Here is a 17,120-nt window from a genome sequence, read left to right on the forward strand (position 1 = left end):
TCTTAAAGAAACATTTTTTTTTTTTGTCATTTGAAAAAATGACATTTTCCAATTTTTTTGCGTTTTAGTCTAAATATAAGATCTGAGGTCTTTTTGACCCCAGATCTCATATTTAAGAGGACCTGTCATGCTTTTTTCTATTACAAGGGATGTTTACATTCCTTGTAATAGGAATAAAAGTGATCATTTTTTTTTTTTTTCCAGTGTGAAAAATAATAAAATAAATAAAAACGAGCTCGTGCGCAGAAGCGAACGCATACGTGAGTAGCGCCCGCATATGAAAACGGTGTTCAAACGACACAAGTGAGGTATCGCCGCGATCGCTAGAGCGAGAGCAATAATTAAAGCCCTAGGCCTACTCTGTAACTAAAAAAATGCAACCTATAGAATTTTTTAAACGTCGCCTATCGAGATTTTTAAGGGTAAAAGTTTGACGCCATGCCACGAGCGGGCGCAATTTGTAAGCGTGACATGTTGGGTACCATTTTACTCGGCGTAACATTATCTTTCACAATATATAAAAACATTGGGCCAAATTTATTGCTGTCTTATTTTTTAATTCAAAAAAGTGATTTTTTTCCAAAAAAAGTGCGCTTGTAGGACCGCTGCGCAAATATGGTGTGACAAAAAGTATTGCAATGTCTCCCCCAGCAGTTTTTGAGGATCCTCAACACCCTGCTACTAAATTATGTTTGGAAAAATAAAAAGCACAGACTATCCCTCTCCATAATAAAACAGGGCAAGCCACTTGGTGGCCTGGGAGTCCCGGACATTAAAAGTTACTACAAGGCGGCAGTCCTATCGCGGGCGGTAGAGTGGGCGAGGGATAGGACAGATAAAAGGTGGGTACAAATAGAGAAGGCGCTAACAAACAATAATCTGAAAAATCTTATTTGGATCCCTGCACAATACAGAGCACTAGATCACAAAACACACGATATAACACGAGACACTTTAAGAATGTGGGACAGGACGCAGGCACAATTAGAAGGGAAATTTAATTCCCCATTAATGAATCTAAAAGAAAACCCCTACTTCCCACCTGGGGAAAAAAAAATAGGGGGGAACTGGATTAGGAGAAACACAGTGCACCTGGGTGATATTATAAAAAACGGAGAGATAATGACCTATGGAGATTTGAAAGCCAAAACGGATTGTTGGAATCTTGATAGGTGGCATTATCTCCAGTTGACTCACTTTGTGCGGCACCTCCCCCGCCCATTACGGACGGAGGCGGAGCTGACTTCACTGGAGAAAATTTGTAAATCTACAAATTCTAGGGGCACCATTACTAAATTGTACGGGTTACTGGTTAAATTGGGATCCCGGGGCGAAGCACCTTTTATAGACAAATGGGAAAGAGAGTTAGGGGTTACGAGGGGGACTAATACTGTTTTAAGGATTACTCAATTAACTCACACTTCCGCGATAGATACACGAACAGCTGAAGTAAATTATAAGTGCCTTTCAGGATGGTATATTACCCCTGACAAAGTAAATAAATTTAAAGTAGGTTATACCGCAGACTGCTGGAGGGGCTGCCTAGAAAGAGGAACGATGGCCCATATATGGTGGCATTGCCCTAAAATTCAAACGTATTGGGACATAATATTGAGCCAAATAAAGATTATCACGGGAGAGGAGATCAAGAAAGACCCATGGGCCGTCCTCTTCCATTGCAGCCAAGAAGGCGTAAAAAAATACAAGCAGTCCCTACTCCCCCACCTTTTAAACGCTGCCAAGAGACTTATCCCTAAAAAGTGGCAGGAGACGGAAAGCCCACATATTTGGAGTTGGATAGACGCGGTGGAGGAAACATATAGACTAGAGGAGCTAAGGGATGGATATCTGGAGAAGAGCACCGAACATAGGGAGAAATGGGGAAAATGGAAGGAATATAAAAAAACATGGAGCTATGCGGAGAGAGTAAGGGTATGACTATGCGGGGATTTTGCCATTCTCTGCTTCCTCTCTCATTTCTTTTTAGCAAGACACATGTATTTCTCTCCTCCCCCGCATCTCTCCTTACCACATCCGACCTACTCTTCTCCATATCTCTACCTTACCTTTAGCCGAATAAAAGAGGTCAACCTCTTTACTTAATACTTAGCTCATAGTACTGTTGTGTTCTTGTTTTTTTTTTTTTTTTTCTCTTTTTTTTTTCTTATTCATAGGACGGGTAGGAGACTCCTGGGAGCCATGAGGGGAGGGAGGGGGGGTGCAAATATCAAAATATATCTATATAAATATATTTAAAAAAAAGAAAAAAAAAAAGAAAGAGATAGTGAACAGAGTATATACCACACATGATGCAAACCGCAAATAGAGACGTAAGAAGCTTCGGATCATGAGTTGGTCTCTAGTATATTGGTAATAAGCTGAGGTGGTAAAAAAAAAAAAAAAAAAAAAAAGTATTGCAATGATCGCCATTTTATTCTCTAGGGTATTAGAAAAAAATAAATATATAATGTTTGTGGGTTTTAAGTAATTTTCTAGCAAAAAAAAATGTTTTAGTCTTGTAAACACCAAATCTGGAAAACACCCAAAGTAGAGAAGTGGTTAATACATATTTGATTAAATGGATTGCCAACAGAAAAGGACACACAAAAAAAATAAAAAAATCACAATTTTTATATTTGTACTTTTGTTCAATGTTTTATTTGGAGATGCACATTTTAATATGACGATTTAAATATATTCACAGTATAAGAAAAATTTGCGCTGCACTAGTTTATAAATATAATAACCATCAAAATGTTTTGCTAAGGTTACATCTATCAAATATACCAAACTTTTGGATTTACCTTACCTATCAGACACAAAGCCACTGATCTTGTTGTCATCCATATCAAAGGCTTAAAAGGTCCAGCTCCTCCTCACCAAGGAAGGTTAACTACTCAAATAAAATATATAAAGTAGGTGCCAATTAACATGTGCTGGGTAATAAAAAATTACACCCACTATGATATTCACTAATGTGCTATACCAAAAAAAAACCTGCACAAAAAAATTCCCACAAAGATGCTGTGAACAAAACCTTTTGTTAATGCCAGTGTACTATTAGTGAATATACATTCAAAATAATGTGATAATCAATATTGTGCAATGCAAAAAAAGAGTCCAAAATACTGTATGAATACCAGTGATGAAAGGTGCTGCAAAAATATGCAGGTTGAAGTCCTTATTCAACTGTGACCATTTCCAAATCCTTGCACTTTAATTACATGATTCCAATTCAATGTGCATCTTTATATGATTAAAAAAAAAAAAACATGCTCCACCACCAATAATGCAAATGCTCACTCACCAAAGCCCAAAGGCCCGCTGGACCGCAGAGCATGTGTAATGATTTTATTACAGTCTCCCAGCATGGGGTTCCAAGTACTTCCTGATAGAGATATACAGCGAAATGCATAGAGGTCGGATTGCCGTTGCTATTCCCGTGGACCGCGTGCAACGTCATGTCCGTTTGAGCAGTGAGACACACGCCAGAATCTGGCGAGACAGTTGGCAACTTTGTCTGTACCATTGTAACGGCAGTGTGTTGGATACACTTTAAACTAAAACGCTTATGCTGGGCGCGCTGGTGACATGCAAGCGTATATATTTAGGGATTGGTTTTAAAAGGGCACCTTTTTAATAAAACTGTGTTGCACGATCACCATGTTTATCTTCTTTTTGGACGATTGGTGTAAATCCTGCATACAGGGGAATAAGTGCCTGTGAGCTGGAAAGGAAAAAACTTGGAACCCCATGCTGGGAGAATGTAATAAAATCATATAAAGATGCACAGTGGATTGGAATTATTTCATTAAAGTGCAAGGATTTGGAAATGGTCACAGTTGAATAAGGACTTCAACCTGCATATTTTGTTTACAGCACTTTTTATCTTTGATATGTATATGCCCCAAGCCATTACTGATAGAACACTGGTATTGATATTTAGGAATTTTTTTCACAGCAGCTTTGTGAAATTTTTTTGTGCGATTTTTTTTTTTTATATATATATTTCTTGGCGGTTTTTTGTTTTTTAAAAATTGCACAATAGTAATTATCACATTATTTTGAATGTACAGTATATGCATAAAGTTATCACCGATAGTACAGTGGCATCAACGAAATGTTTTGTTCACAGCATCTTTGTGGGAATTTTTTGTGCGACTTCTTTGTGCAATTTCGTTGCGCACTTTTTTGTTGTTTCTACTATTGCATATTAGTGGTGATCAGTGTAATTTTCATTACCCAGCACATGTTAATTAGCGCCTACTTTATATTTTTTGTTTGATTTATTTGTTTCACACTTAAAGGGGCAGCTGTCACACGCATTTACGTAGGGTTAACGCCTTTTATATTTTGAAATATGGTTTAAAACTACTGTCAACCAAGTGACCTTCAAGCACTTCAGATGCCTGATCCATCATTAAAGTGATACTAAAGTCTGTTTTGTTTTCTTTCAAATTAAAAATAACAAACATGTTACACTTACCTGCTCTGTGCAATGGTCTTGCACAGAGCAGCCCCGACCCTCCTCTTCTCAGGTCCCTCTGTGGTGCTCCTGGCCCCTCCCTACTGCTGAGTGCCCCCACAGCAAGCAGCTTGCTATAGGGGCAGCGGAGTTAAAAAAAAAAACTTCTGCCTTTAAAAATCACTTTAAGCAACTGGTCTCTTATGTGAGTCAAAAGCCTAAAGCAAATGATTTGTCTACATCAGACATGCAAAAAACAACTACTCAACACGTTAACCATGTCAAAACTTGAAGTACAAGGTCATACAAAACCTTAGCACTGTTTAGTACAGCCCAACTCCAACCAAAGAGTTAAAATGGATGTAAATCTGATTCGTGAAATTTGACAATCTCTAGTGTTTACTTATCTCTCTACAAAGCCTTAATGCCACGTACACACGATCATTTTTCGGCATGAAAAAAACATAGTTTTTAAAAAATGTCATTTAAATTGATCGTGTGTGGGCTTCACATCATTTTTCGGGTTCTGAAAAACCCCCCAAAAAAACCTCGAACATGCTGCATTTTTTAACGACATTTTAAACTATGTCGTTTTTCGGGTTGTAAAAAATGATCGTGTGTGGGCTAAAACTACGTTAAAAACTGCGCATGCTCAGAAGCAAGTTATGATACGGGAGCGCTCGTTCTGGTAAAACTAACGTTCATAATGGAGTAAGCACATTCATCACGCTGTAACAGACAGAAAAGCGCGAATCGTCTTTCACCAACACGGAATCAGCTAAAGCAGCCTCAAGGGTGGCGTCATCCGCATGGAACTTCCCATATATAGTGCCATTGTACATGTTGTACGTCACCGCGCTTTGCTAGAGCATTTTTTTAAAACGATGGTGTGTGGGCAACGTCGTTTTAATGATGACGTTGGAAAAACGTCTTTTTTTCTATATGCCGAAAAACTTTGTTTTTCTTCATGCCGAAAAATGATCGTGTACGCGGCATTAGTCCCATGTGTTTCTGCTGCTCTGTTCTTCTGTTATCAGCATGATACCTCCTCTGCCCATTATTAGATTACATTTTTTTTGGGGGGGGGGGGTGTACCTATTTTGACAGATACCTGCTCCCAATTCCGCTTGGATCGCCTCAGTGATGAGCAGAATATCTCGTCGCCCCCTCCTTCTCGCAAACTTCCGAGACATGTCACAGGTCCCAGAAGGCTGCGGCGGGACCATTGATGTAGCACAGTGCAACTTGCGCTTGCAGTTGGCTGTGAAGCTGCAAGGAGTCACAGTCCGTTGCTCAGTCAACATGCTAGCGCTAAGGACCGGAGATCAGTGAAGAAACCAGTGCTGGATGCTGGGACAAGTGAGTGTGTGTGGGGCATCCTCATACGGAAGGTGGGGGAGCGCAAGCTCCATGATGTCATTATGGAGGAGTGGAAGAGGATTCCAGTGGCAACCTGTGAAACTCTGGTGAACCCCATGTCCAAGAGTTAACGCAGTGCTGGAAAATAATAGTGGCCACACAAAATATTGACACTTTGGGCTCCATTTAAACATTTTCACTTAGGGGTGTACTCACTTTTGTTGCCAGTGGTTTAGACATTAATGTGTGTGGAGTTATTTTGAGGGGACAGCAAATTTACACTGTTATACATGTAATAATCACTACTTTCCATTGTAGTAAAGTGGAATTTCTTGAGTATTGTCACACGAAAAGATATAATAAAATATTTACAAAAATGTGAGGGGTGTACTAACTTTTGTGAGATACTGTATACATCAATATAAGTATGTGCGATACAGCCCAGGAGGACAGCAGTAACTGGTACTGAACATCTCTTATAAGCCCCTAAGAATACAGCCAACACTTCATAAGCAGTTATGCCTTGTTTTTTCCATCGGATATTCCGAGGAATTCCGTCAGAGTTTAGATAGAGAATATGTTCTCTTTTACTCCGTCGGAATTCCGATGTAATTTTGACCGTGTGTACGGGGCTTTACAGGAACATTATATTTCCTTTTGGGATAAGGATTTTACATAATTGTAATAATTATTCATTCTAAGCAACCCTGTCAGTGGTTAATGGTTTGTCTCAACCCTGTAACTGCTACATCAACAGAACAGCTTGTTCTGTTGAAAATCAACAGACTTACCGGCCAGATCTCAAAGTTAAAGCGGAGTTCCGGCCACAATTTCACTTTTTAAATATAAATACCCCTGTAATACACAAGCTTAATGTATCCTAGTAAAGTTGGCCTGTAAACTAAGGTCCGTTTTGTTAGGTTGTTACAGCATTTAGACACTTTATAAAATAGAAATTGACTGGGGCCATCTTAAGTGTGGGCATCATGAAGCCAGACTGTATGACTTCCTGGATTTTAGCCTTGCAGATCTCGCACATGCTCAGTGCTGCACAAGCAGTGTAATAGGTTTCAGATCAGGTTTCAGCACCTGTACTGTCCAAGTCACACGATTCTTCGAGACTGGGGAGTGCACAGACTCCTGGAAAGTTACACCCACTACATTCCCAGGAGTCTGTACGGTGTAGGTTAGGAAGCTTAAGCACCTAGGTGCAGGAAGTGGGAAGATTAACTATTCTGCCTAGCAACCACACTTTGAAGGCATCTAAAAAAATAATTTTTTTGCTTAAAGGACTAATCACGTTTTTTTAAAACTACTGATGTAATGTTATATTTATGGGTGGAACTCCACTTTAAAATAAAGGAAAGAAAGCCTAAAAAATAAAACCAATGTAGCCATAACATTTAAGAATTGGTTAGCTGCAGTATAATAAATGTTTACGTTTGATTTAATACTGCTTTAAATGTGCACTTTTTGAGCAATGAGGTGTATCAGTAATTGAAAAAAACTCATATGCTTCAAAACATCCACTGTGCTTTACCGACTACCCTTAATTCATAGTCTGGAAGCCGTTTGGAGCACATCTAGCAATGCAATCTTTTCCACACATACACGTAACACTCGTTATTTTGTGGTTAACATGTACTGTATAAAAACAGCCCTTTAATTTGAATGTACTGCCTATAATGTACTATTTTTGTAATACGATGTGTTACGAGGTGTTGTGGTGCGCTGCATATCTATTGCATGTTGCAGACAGGCTTCAGTTTGTATAACAACAGTGTGAACAGGAAGCTGTGAAAAGGTAATATAAAAGCTTTTAGCAAGCTTTGTTGAAGTATTTAAAGGATAAATCCACTTTTTTTTTTTTTGCAGGAGCCTGTAAAGTATTGCACCAGCAATCAGCAGATCGCTGATGCCATGCAGGTCTCCTACTCTACAGTAGGTTTCGGCTTGCTTGTGCCTCCTACAAGGAAGCAGATACATTTTGACAGGAAGACTCAAAGAACAGCGCAGAGTTTAAAAAAACAAAAACTTAATTAAAAGTCCTATAGCTTCTGACTTTTAACCACTTCCTGCCCGGCGTATACCCGGCGTCCGCAGGAAGCTCTCGTCCCTCTGGGTGGACGTCATATGACGTCCGGGGATTCATATGACGTCCGCCGCATTGTTTGGGGACCCGATAAGCGTGCCCGGCGGTCGGGATGTAAGCCGGGCACCCGCGATTGCCCGCAATCACGGCAGGACCGCGGATCTGTGTGTGTAAACACACAGCTATATGTCCTGTCAGAGGTGAGGAGACCGATGTGTGTTCCCAGTACAGAGGAACACAGATCAGTCTCCTCCCCTTGTGAGTCTTCCTCCCCCTACAGTTAGAATCACTCACTAGGGAACATATTTAACCCCTTCAGCGCCCCCTAGTGTTAACCCCTTCCCTGCCAGTCACATTTACACAATAATCAGTGCAGTTTTATAGCAATATTCGCTGTATAAATGTGAATGGTCCCAAAAAAGTGTCCGATATGTCAGTCGCAATGTCACCTTTACAATAAAAAAAAAAAAAAATGTGTCTCATAGCAAATCTTCCCCTTTTGGGTGGAGCTCCGCTTTAAAGCGGGGGTTCACCCAAAAATCAACTTTCTGCCATTAGATCCAGCATACTGCTGACATCTGCAGTATGCTGTTTTTTTTTTGTACTTATCGTTTTATCAGCCGTTGTTATCCGGCTCCGAGTGGGGACTCCTTCCGGGTATAGGCGTTCCTAAGCCAAGAGTTGATTGACGGGCTGCTAAAGCGCGCCACGCCTTCCGAAAATACCTGAAGTGACACTCGAGTGTTTACGGTGCCTGCGCAGTCAGCTCTACACGGCAGGCGCCGTAAACACCCGAGTGTCACCTCGGGTATTTTTGGAAGGCGTGACGCGCTTTAGCAGCCCATCAATCAAATCTGCTTGGCTTAGGAATGCCTATTCCCCGCAGGAATCCCCGCTCGGAGCCGGATAACAACGGCTGATAAAACGATAAGTACAAAAAAAAAAAACAGCATACTGCAGATGTCAGCAGTATGCTGGATCTAATGGCAGACAGTTGATTTTTGGGTGAACCTCCGCTTTAAGCAAGTGTAAGGCAAGCTTTTAACCAAGGATGAGTTCCAGCATGTTCTCATGGTACACAGCCAGGGAGAGATTGTCTCGATGCTCGGCTGCAGAGATCGGAAAATGTATCCCTGGCTGTGATTAGCGCAGCGCCGTGCAGACTTTTTGGCGGGCTCTGCGTGTGTACCATGCGAACACGCCGGAGCTCATCCTTACTTACAAGAAGTGCTGAAGCCTGCTAGCAGATGGTTTAATCACTTAAAGTGTAACTCCAAACTCCAGAAAAAAACATTCCCATCTGGGTAAGATGTATGTACATGTATGTACAAGGATTTTGACAAACTCTGTTGCAGATGCCTATCTTTTGTTATTCTGAAGAAATCCCTGTGTGTTTGTCTGTGCCCATGTGCGCAAGTGAGTGTAACAGGAGTGGTTTCATAATTATCAACCAGCTGCAGCACTTGCAAAGCTGTAATGAGGAAAATTGCAGGGTTTGAATCCCTTTAGATCTGTTTTCCTTTTAGAAGTATCTCACCAAAAATGACATTTTTGTTGCAGGGGATGCCTAAAATCTGACTTGCATCCTAACTACTTAACCCCCGGACCATATTGCTGCCCAAAGACCAGAGTACTTTTTGCGATTCGGGACTGCGTCGCTTTAACAGACAATTGCGCGGTCGTGCGACTTGGCTCCCAAACAAAATTGGCGTCCTTTTTTTCCCACAAATAGAGCTTTCTTTTGGTGGTATTTGATCACCTCTGCGTTTTTTATTTTTTGCGCTATAAACAAAAATAGAGAGACAATTTTGAAAAAAAATTATATTTTTTACTTTTTGCTATAATAAATATCCCCCAAAAAAATATAAAAAAAATTTTTTTTTCCTCAGTTTAGGCCGATACGTATTCTTCTACCTATTTTTCGTAAAAAAAAAAAATCGCAATAAGCGTTTATTGATTGGTTTGCGCAAAAGTTATAGCGTTTACAAAATAGGGGGTATTTTTATGTCATTTTTATTAATATATTTTTTTTACTAGTGATTGCGATTAGCGATTTTTTTTCGGTATTGCGACATTATGGCGGACACTTCGGACACATTTTTGGGACCATTGGCATTTTTATAGCGATCAATGCTATAAAATGCATTGGATTACTATAAAAATGCCACTGGCAGTGAAGGGGTTAACACTAGGGGGCGGGGAAGGGGTTAAGTATGTCCCTTGTGTGTTCTTACTGTGGGGGGGGGGGGGGTGGCCTCACGTGGGGAAACACTGATCCTCGGTTCATACATTGTATGAACAGAAGATCAGCATTTCCCCTGCTGACAGGACCGAGAGCTGTGTGTTTACACACACAGCTCCCGGTCCCCGCTCTGTACCGAGCGATCGCGTGTGCCCGGCGGCGATCGCGCCCGCCGGGCACACACACGGGAGTCGGGCTGCAAGCGGGGGGGGGCGCGCGCGCCCCTAGTGGCGGCTAGGAGAGAGGACGTTATACTACGTGCTCTCGCCCAGCAGAGCCAACTTGCCGACGTAGAACGGCAAGTGGTTAAGCAGACTTCTGGGAAAATCAGTGAGCCAATCACACAAGCAGGAAATTACATATCTGGGGGGGCGTTCTGTACACATTCTGTGTACAGGACACCTCCAGGTAGCCATATTGCCTTTCACAGAAAATGACAGAGCTGCATATTGAACAGGAAATGTCATTTTTAATACCACTCAACTACAATATGACTTTTGTCGCAATTGTATATGATACATATTGATTTTTTATACGTTTTATAGAGTAAAAAAAGGTGGATACCCTGCGCTGCCAAGTGAATGGAAGCTGCTAACACGGCTCATTTAAATAAAAAGCAAAAAGTGAAAAGGAAAATATATGTGTAGCGCTCAAACTGACTGTCAATAATGAAAATCAATTGCCAAAGAATGTGAAACACATAACAATTATAAACAGAATGTGCATCAACAACATACAAGTCCCATATTGCAGGAAATAAATATGATGCCGCTGGGCACGTGGTTCAGTGTGAACTGTTGCGCCTGTTGGTTGGTGCCAAAGCGCAAAAAGTGATAAAATCAACAATAGTTTGATTAAAATATTCACATAAACCAAAACAAAATCAATCTAGTGAAAAAGTGAATGGATGAGATGAGTGACTTCTCCAATACGTGATAAAACCACCACCGAAAGCAATGCAGGCTTACCGGAGCGTGTTGACTTAACCACTTGAATACCGGCCGCATGTAAAATGACGGCTTCACAGTGGCTCTAGAAACTCAACAGGACGTCAATTGACGTCCTTGATTCCTCCGGCCACTGGGGGGCGCGCGCGAGCCCGGCGCGTCCCCGAGATGCCGATGCACGTGCCTGGCGGTCGCGATGTCAGGCACCCACGATCAGCAGTGACAGAGCAGGGACGTGGAGCACTGTGTGTAAACACAGAGCTCCACGTCCTGTCAGGGGACAGAGGAGACCGATCTGTTGTTGATGCACATTCTGTTTATAATTGTTATGGGTATCATCATTTTTGGGAATTGATTTTCACTATTGACAGTTAGTTTGAGCGCTACACATTTATTTTCCTTTATACGTTTTATAGCGTGTTTTTTTTTTTACTATCGATTTTTTTGGTTATAGTGCAAAAAATAAAAACTGCAGGTGATCAATTGCCACCGAAAGAAGCTCCGTTTGTTGAAAAAAAAAAAAAAAAAAAGACATACATTTTATTTGAGTATAGTGTTGCACGGCCAAGCATTTGTCAGCAAAAGTAACAGTGCCGTATCACAAAAAATGACCTGGTCATCAAGGGGAGTAAATCTTCCGGAGGTCAAGTGGTTGTAAACCTCCATTTTCAAGTTGTACCTATAGGTAAGCCTACAATAAATATATCCTAAACGTGCGCCGTTGAGGAGAAATTTACTTTGTACTGCGCCGATGATGTCATTGGCACATGCGCTGTAAAGAAACGTCCCTCTATGCTGTTTCTTCGCGCGACTCCAACCAGTCACAGAGCCGGAATCCACGTGCCTAGAAGGAAGAGGGGCGAACATGGATGTGGCCTCCAGGAGGGACAGTGCGGGCTTCGTTTGCAGGCAAGTGTCATACAATGTGCTAGTATGCAATGCATACTAGCACATTATGCTTTATTTTGCAGGGAACAAAAAAGAAAGTAAAACCCATGAGGGAGGTTTTTCACCTTACTGTGGTCAGTTTACAGAGGGAGGGCAGAACCAGCCAGGTATTTTAGGTGTTACAGGAGGGGCAAATTACACAGCACAAGCACTGTGACATTTAACCACTTCCATACAGGGCATTTTCACCCCCTTCCTGCCCAGACCAATTTTTAGTTTTCAGCGCTGTTGCATTTTGAATGACAATTGCGCAGTCATGCAACACTGTACCCAGATGAAATCGTTATATTTTTTACCCCCACAAATAGAGCTTTCGTTTGGTGGTATTTAATCTGATTTTGAACCTCTGCGGTTTTAATTTTTTGCGCTATAAAACAAAAGAAGAGCGACAATTAAACAAAAAAAAAACAAAAAAAAAAACACAATATTTTTTACTTTTAATTTAATAAATATCAATTAAAAAAAAAAAAGTTTAGACCGATGCGTATTCTACATATTTTTGGTAAAAAAAAAAAAAACAATGCAATAAGCGTATATTGATATTGGTTTGCGCAAAAGTTATAGCGTCTACAAAATAGGGAATAGATTTATGGCATTTTTATTTATTTTATTTTTTTACTAGCAATGGTGGCGATCTGCGATTTATATTGTGACCGTGACATTGCAGCGGACATAGAAGACACTTTTGACACGTTTTTGGGACCATTGACATTTATACAACGATTATTGCTATAAAACTGCACTGATTACTTTGTAAATGTGACTGGCAGGGAAGGGGTTAACACTAGGGGGCGCTAAAGGGGTCAATATGTTCCCTGGGAGTGATTCTAACTGTAGGGGAGGGGAACTCACAAGGGGAGGAGACCGATGTGTGTTCCTCTGTACTGGGAACACACATCGGTCTCCTTATCTCGCCGGCAATCGTGGGTGCCGGTGGCCATCACGTCCCCCGGGCACGCGCACCAGGTCACGAGCGATGCTGCAGGTGAGACTGAGTACAAGTACCGATACTTTTTTCAAGTAATCGCCGATATGGGGGACAGCACGGGACAGCATGGAGGGGGACAGCACAGAGGACAGAGGGGGGCAGCACAGAGGGGGGCAGCACAGAGGACGGAGGGGGGGCAGCACAGAGGACGGAGGGGGGGCAGCACAGAGGACGGAGGGGGGGCAGCACAGAGGACGGAGGGGGGCAGCACAGAGGACGGAGGGGGGGCAGCACAGAGGACGGAGGGGGGGCAGCACAGAGGACGGAGGGGGGGCAGCACAGGGGACGGGGGGGGGGCAGCACAGAGGACGGAGGGGGGGCAGCACAGAGGACGGAGGGGGGGCAGCACAGAGGACGGAGGGGGGGCAGCACAGAGGACGGAGGGGGGGCAGCACAGAGGACGGAGGGGGGGGCAGCACAGAGGACGGAGGGGGGGGCAGCACAGAGGACGGAGGGGGGGCAGCACAGAGGACGGAGGGGGGGCAGCACAGAGGACGGAGGGGGGGCAGCACAGAGGACGGAGGGGGGGCAGCACAGAGGACGGAGGGGGGCAGCACAGAGGACGGAGGGGGGCAGCACAGAGGACGGAGGGGGGACAGCACAGAGGACGGAGGGGGGCAGCACAGAGGACGGAGGGGGGCAGCACAGAGGACAGTCAGCGGTGATCAGTGCGGCTTTAGTGGGAGTTAAAAGCACTGATCACCACTGTATAACTTTAACTAAAGCAGCTGAAAAGGGGGCAGATCAGTGCTTGCAACTCCCCTGCCGCACCGATCCCCTGACTGTCCAGGTATCGGGTGAAGCATCTCCCTGAGTACAAGTACTTAATACTTAGTTAAAGGGGTTGTAAACCCCTGAGGGTTTTGACCTTAATGCATTAAAGGAAAAAAAATGTTGTGGCTAAAATTAATATCTGCAAGGTAGACAGACAGAATAGTGTAATGATTCTGTTAAAAAACGAGTAAATACCTATTAAATTCCTTCGGCGTTCTAGTTTCTGTTCTCTCATTCACTTCCTGGTTTGGGGCGCTCGTTCATGTAAGAACTTCATTTCCCAGTATGCATTGCGGCACGCCCAGTAATTCACACCTCCTTGAAGTCTCTAAAATGTAGAGAGCGTCCTGCCGATCAGATTTAGTTCCCAGGAGGGGGCGAGCACGTCACTGACCACCGCAGTCAAGCCTCCCTTCACGGTGGTGAGTAACAATCAGACAAGCAGGAAGTGAACAGAACAGAAAAGAAATAGAGCAACTTCTGAGCAAAAATGAACAATGAGGAAGTGAAAAGAGGAATGTCTGCAGGTAAAGGATGCTTATTATGAAAAAAAAAAAAAAAATTCCTTTACAACCCCCTTTAAATTAAAAACATATATTACTATGAGTCATCACCTTATACACCGTACCTAGATTGCACAACATTGGATTCTCTGATGAATCCCGCCTAGTGTGGTTGCCAGGAAATCTATCCAAATGAGGGAGTGAAAAGAGGAATGTCTGCAGGTAAAGGATGCTTATTATGAAAAAAAAAAAAAAAAAAACCTTTACAACCCCTTTAAGATAGATTGATAGCAGCGCAGCCATTGGCTCCCGCTGCTGTTAATCAAATCCAATGATGCGGGAGCCAGGGGCGAGTCCTGCTGTCTGTGTCAATTAACGCAGCAGCAGGACACAGAAGTGTGCCCGCATGAGTGCCCCGAGAAAGATCTGCTCTCAAACAGGGCACTCGAGAAGGAGGAGTCAGGAGCGCCACTGAGGGACCCCAGAAGAGGAGGATCGGGGCCAGCCACTCTGTGCAAAACCAACTGCACGGAGGAGGCAAGTAGGACACGTTTTGTTTTTTTAAACAAACCTTTACATATCCTTTAACATGCTTTACAGTAACAGGATCCAATTATTTTTTATTTTTTTTTGGGGGGGGGGGGGTTTACAAACGCTTTAAAGTCAGCCATCAGCACTCCCATTAGGATCTGTGTTCAACATTTACAAACAGGAGTTGAATGGTACTTTAAAAGCTTCAACAAAGCACTGTAGCTGCGGACTTTTAATAATGACACTTACCTGTCCTAGGCACCCGCGATGTCCCCCCCCCCCGATCGCTTGATCCTTGCAGCTCCCGGCGCCTCCATAATTACTGAGGAAAACAGGCAATGGAGCCTTGCGGCTTCACTGCCCGTTTCCTACTGCGCATGCGCGAGTCACGCAGCACTTTTGTGAATGGGCGGCTGCTTTCTGGGACACAAACAGTTCCCAGAAAGCAACGCACCCCATTCCCCAGAAGACAACGCGGGATCGGATGAGGAAGAAGACCTGCCGCGGTATGGGAAGAGGCAGATTAGGAACTTCCACATAGCAATCGTCCTTTCTGGTAAGTAAAACTTATTTTTTTGGCTACACTGTAGTATGACTGCGCAATTGTCATTCAAAGAGTGACAGCGCTGAAAGCTGAAAATTGGTCTGGGCCGGAAGGGGGTTTAAGTGTCCAGTAAGCAAGTGGTTAACCACTTAAGGACCGGCTCACGTACATATAAGTCATCACTTTAAAAATGAATATCTCGCTAACGGCAGCAGCTGCTGCCACAACCGAGATATCAAAATTTAACGTGGCCGGTCCTGTAAACGATAATGGTGGTCTCCGCGGCGGATTCGCCGCAAGATCATCGTTATCGGTGGCGGGAGGGCCCACCGCTCTTCCGCACCCTCCACCGGCGACTGAGTCCTTCTCTCTCTGTGTTATGGATACGAGTGAGGACAACATGGCACCCACCCGTCTCCATAGCATAGCAGGGTGGAAGCGACGTCAAAACGTCACTTCCGCCCATGCTTCTTAAAGGCACATTTTTCTGTTGTCATTTTTTCAAATGACAATTTTTTTTTAATTCATTTTAGTCTAAATATGAGATCTTAGGTCTTTTTGACCCCAGATCTCATATTTAAGAGGACCTGTCATGCTTTTTTCTATTACAAGGGATGTTTACATTCCTTGTAATAGCAAAAAAGTGAGCCATTTTTTTTTTTTGTTTGTTTAAATCAATTAAAATAAATAAGAAAACAAAAAAAAATGTTTTAAAGTCCCCCGTAGAGCTTGCGCGCAGAAGCGAGCGCCCGCATATGAAAACAGTGTTCAAACCGTACAAATGAGGTATCGCCGCAATCAGAGCAATAATTTTAGCCCTAGACCTCCTCTGTAACTCAAAACATGCAACCTATAGAATTTTTTAAACGTCGCCAATGGAGATTTTTAAGGGTAAAAGTTTGACGCCATTCCACGAGCGGGCGCAATTTTGAAGCTTGACATGTTGGGTATCAGTTTACTCTGCGTAATATTATCATTCACAATATAAAAAAAATTGGGCTAACTTTACTGTTGTCTTATTTTCTCATTAAAAAAAAGTGACAAAAAGTATTGCAATGACCGCCATTTTATTCTCTAGGGTGTTATATTTTTTTCTATATATATAATAATGTTTGGGGGCTCCAAGTAATTTTCTAGCAAAAAAAAAAACTGTTTTAAACTTGTAAACACAGAGTCTAAAAAATATAGGAGCAGAGACACAAAGATAGATAGAATAGAATAGATAGAACATTTTTTTCCACGTGCTTTTGTCTCGCTGTTGGCACTATATAAATCCTGTAGAATAATAATAATTGTAGTACTGTAAAGCACACCAGTGTGAACAGGCCTTTGGGTGCCATTATGAATGTAAGAACCTGGCTTACTGAAAAGTGTGACACGGGTTGGGTTGCAGCTACTCTTTTCATATGAAAAAGGATTTCGGCTTTACACATAGAATACAAACCACATGTACACCAGTTTCCAGAAAGCTCCTCACGAACATTTCCGCGTTACCGGTGAATCTCTCACAAACAATGTTTTAAGAGCACGCATGGTAGTTACTTACACGGCTCACCGCTTACACAATTTATAAATAAAGATGTGTTCGTCAAAAAAAAAATGTAGAAAAAACAGGCACGCCCCAAACATTACGTAAACGACTGACTGAGGACATTCATTGGCTATGAAAAACACGATCAACGATTGGCCAGACTCTATGAGTTATTGGCAGTATCAAACGCGATGAT

General features: G+C 42.5%; 1 protein-coding gene across 3 annotated transcripts in view; it reads right to left on the reverse strand.

Moving 5' to 3' along the window:
- HENMT1 (HEN methyltransferase 1) overlaps window positions 1-17,018 on the reverse strand; it is a 114,726-nt gene extending 97,708 nt beyond the window's left edge. For 2 of the 3 annotated variants that reach the window (XM_040359840.1, XM_040359838.1), the window contains exon 1: window positions 16,838-16,932. The gene's annotated coding sequence lies outside the window, so the exon portion shown is untranslated. The other variant, XM_040359839.1, reaches the window with a different exon arrangement.
- Window positions 17,019-17,120: the final 102 nt, after the last annotated feature.

Source organism: Rana temporaria, chromosome 7 (genome assembly GCF_905171775.1).
Source record: "Rana temporaria chromosome 7, aRanTem1.1, whole genome shotgun sequence".
Classification (NCBI taxonomy): Eukaryota; Metazoa; Chordata; class Amphibia; order Anura; family Ranidae; genus Rana; species Rana temporaria.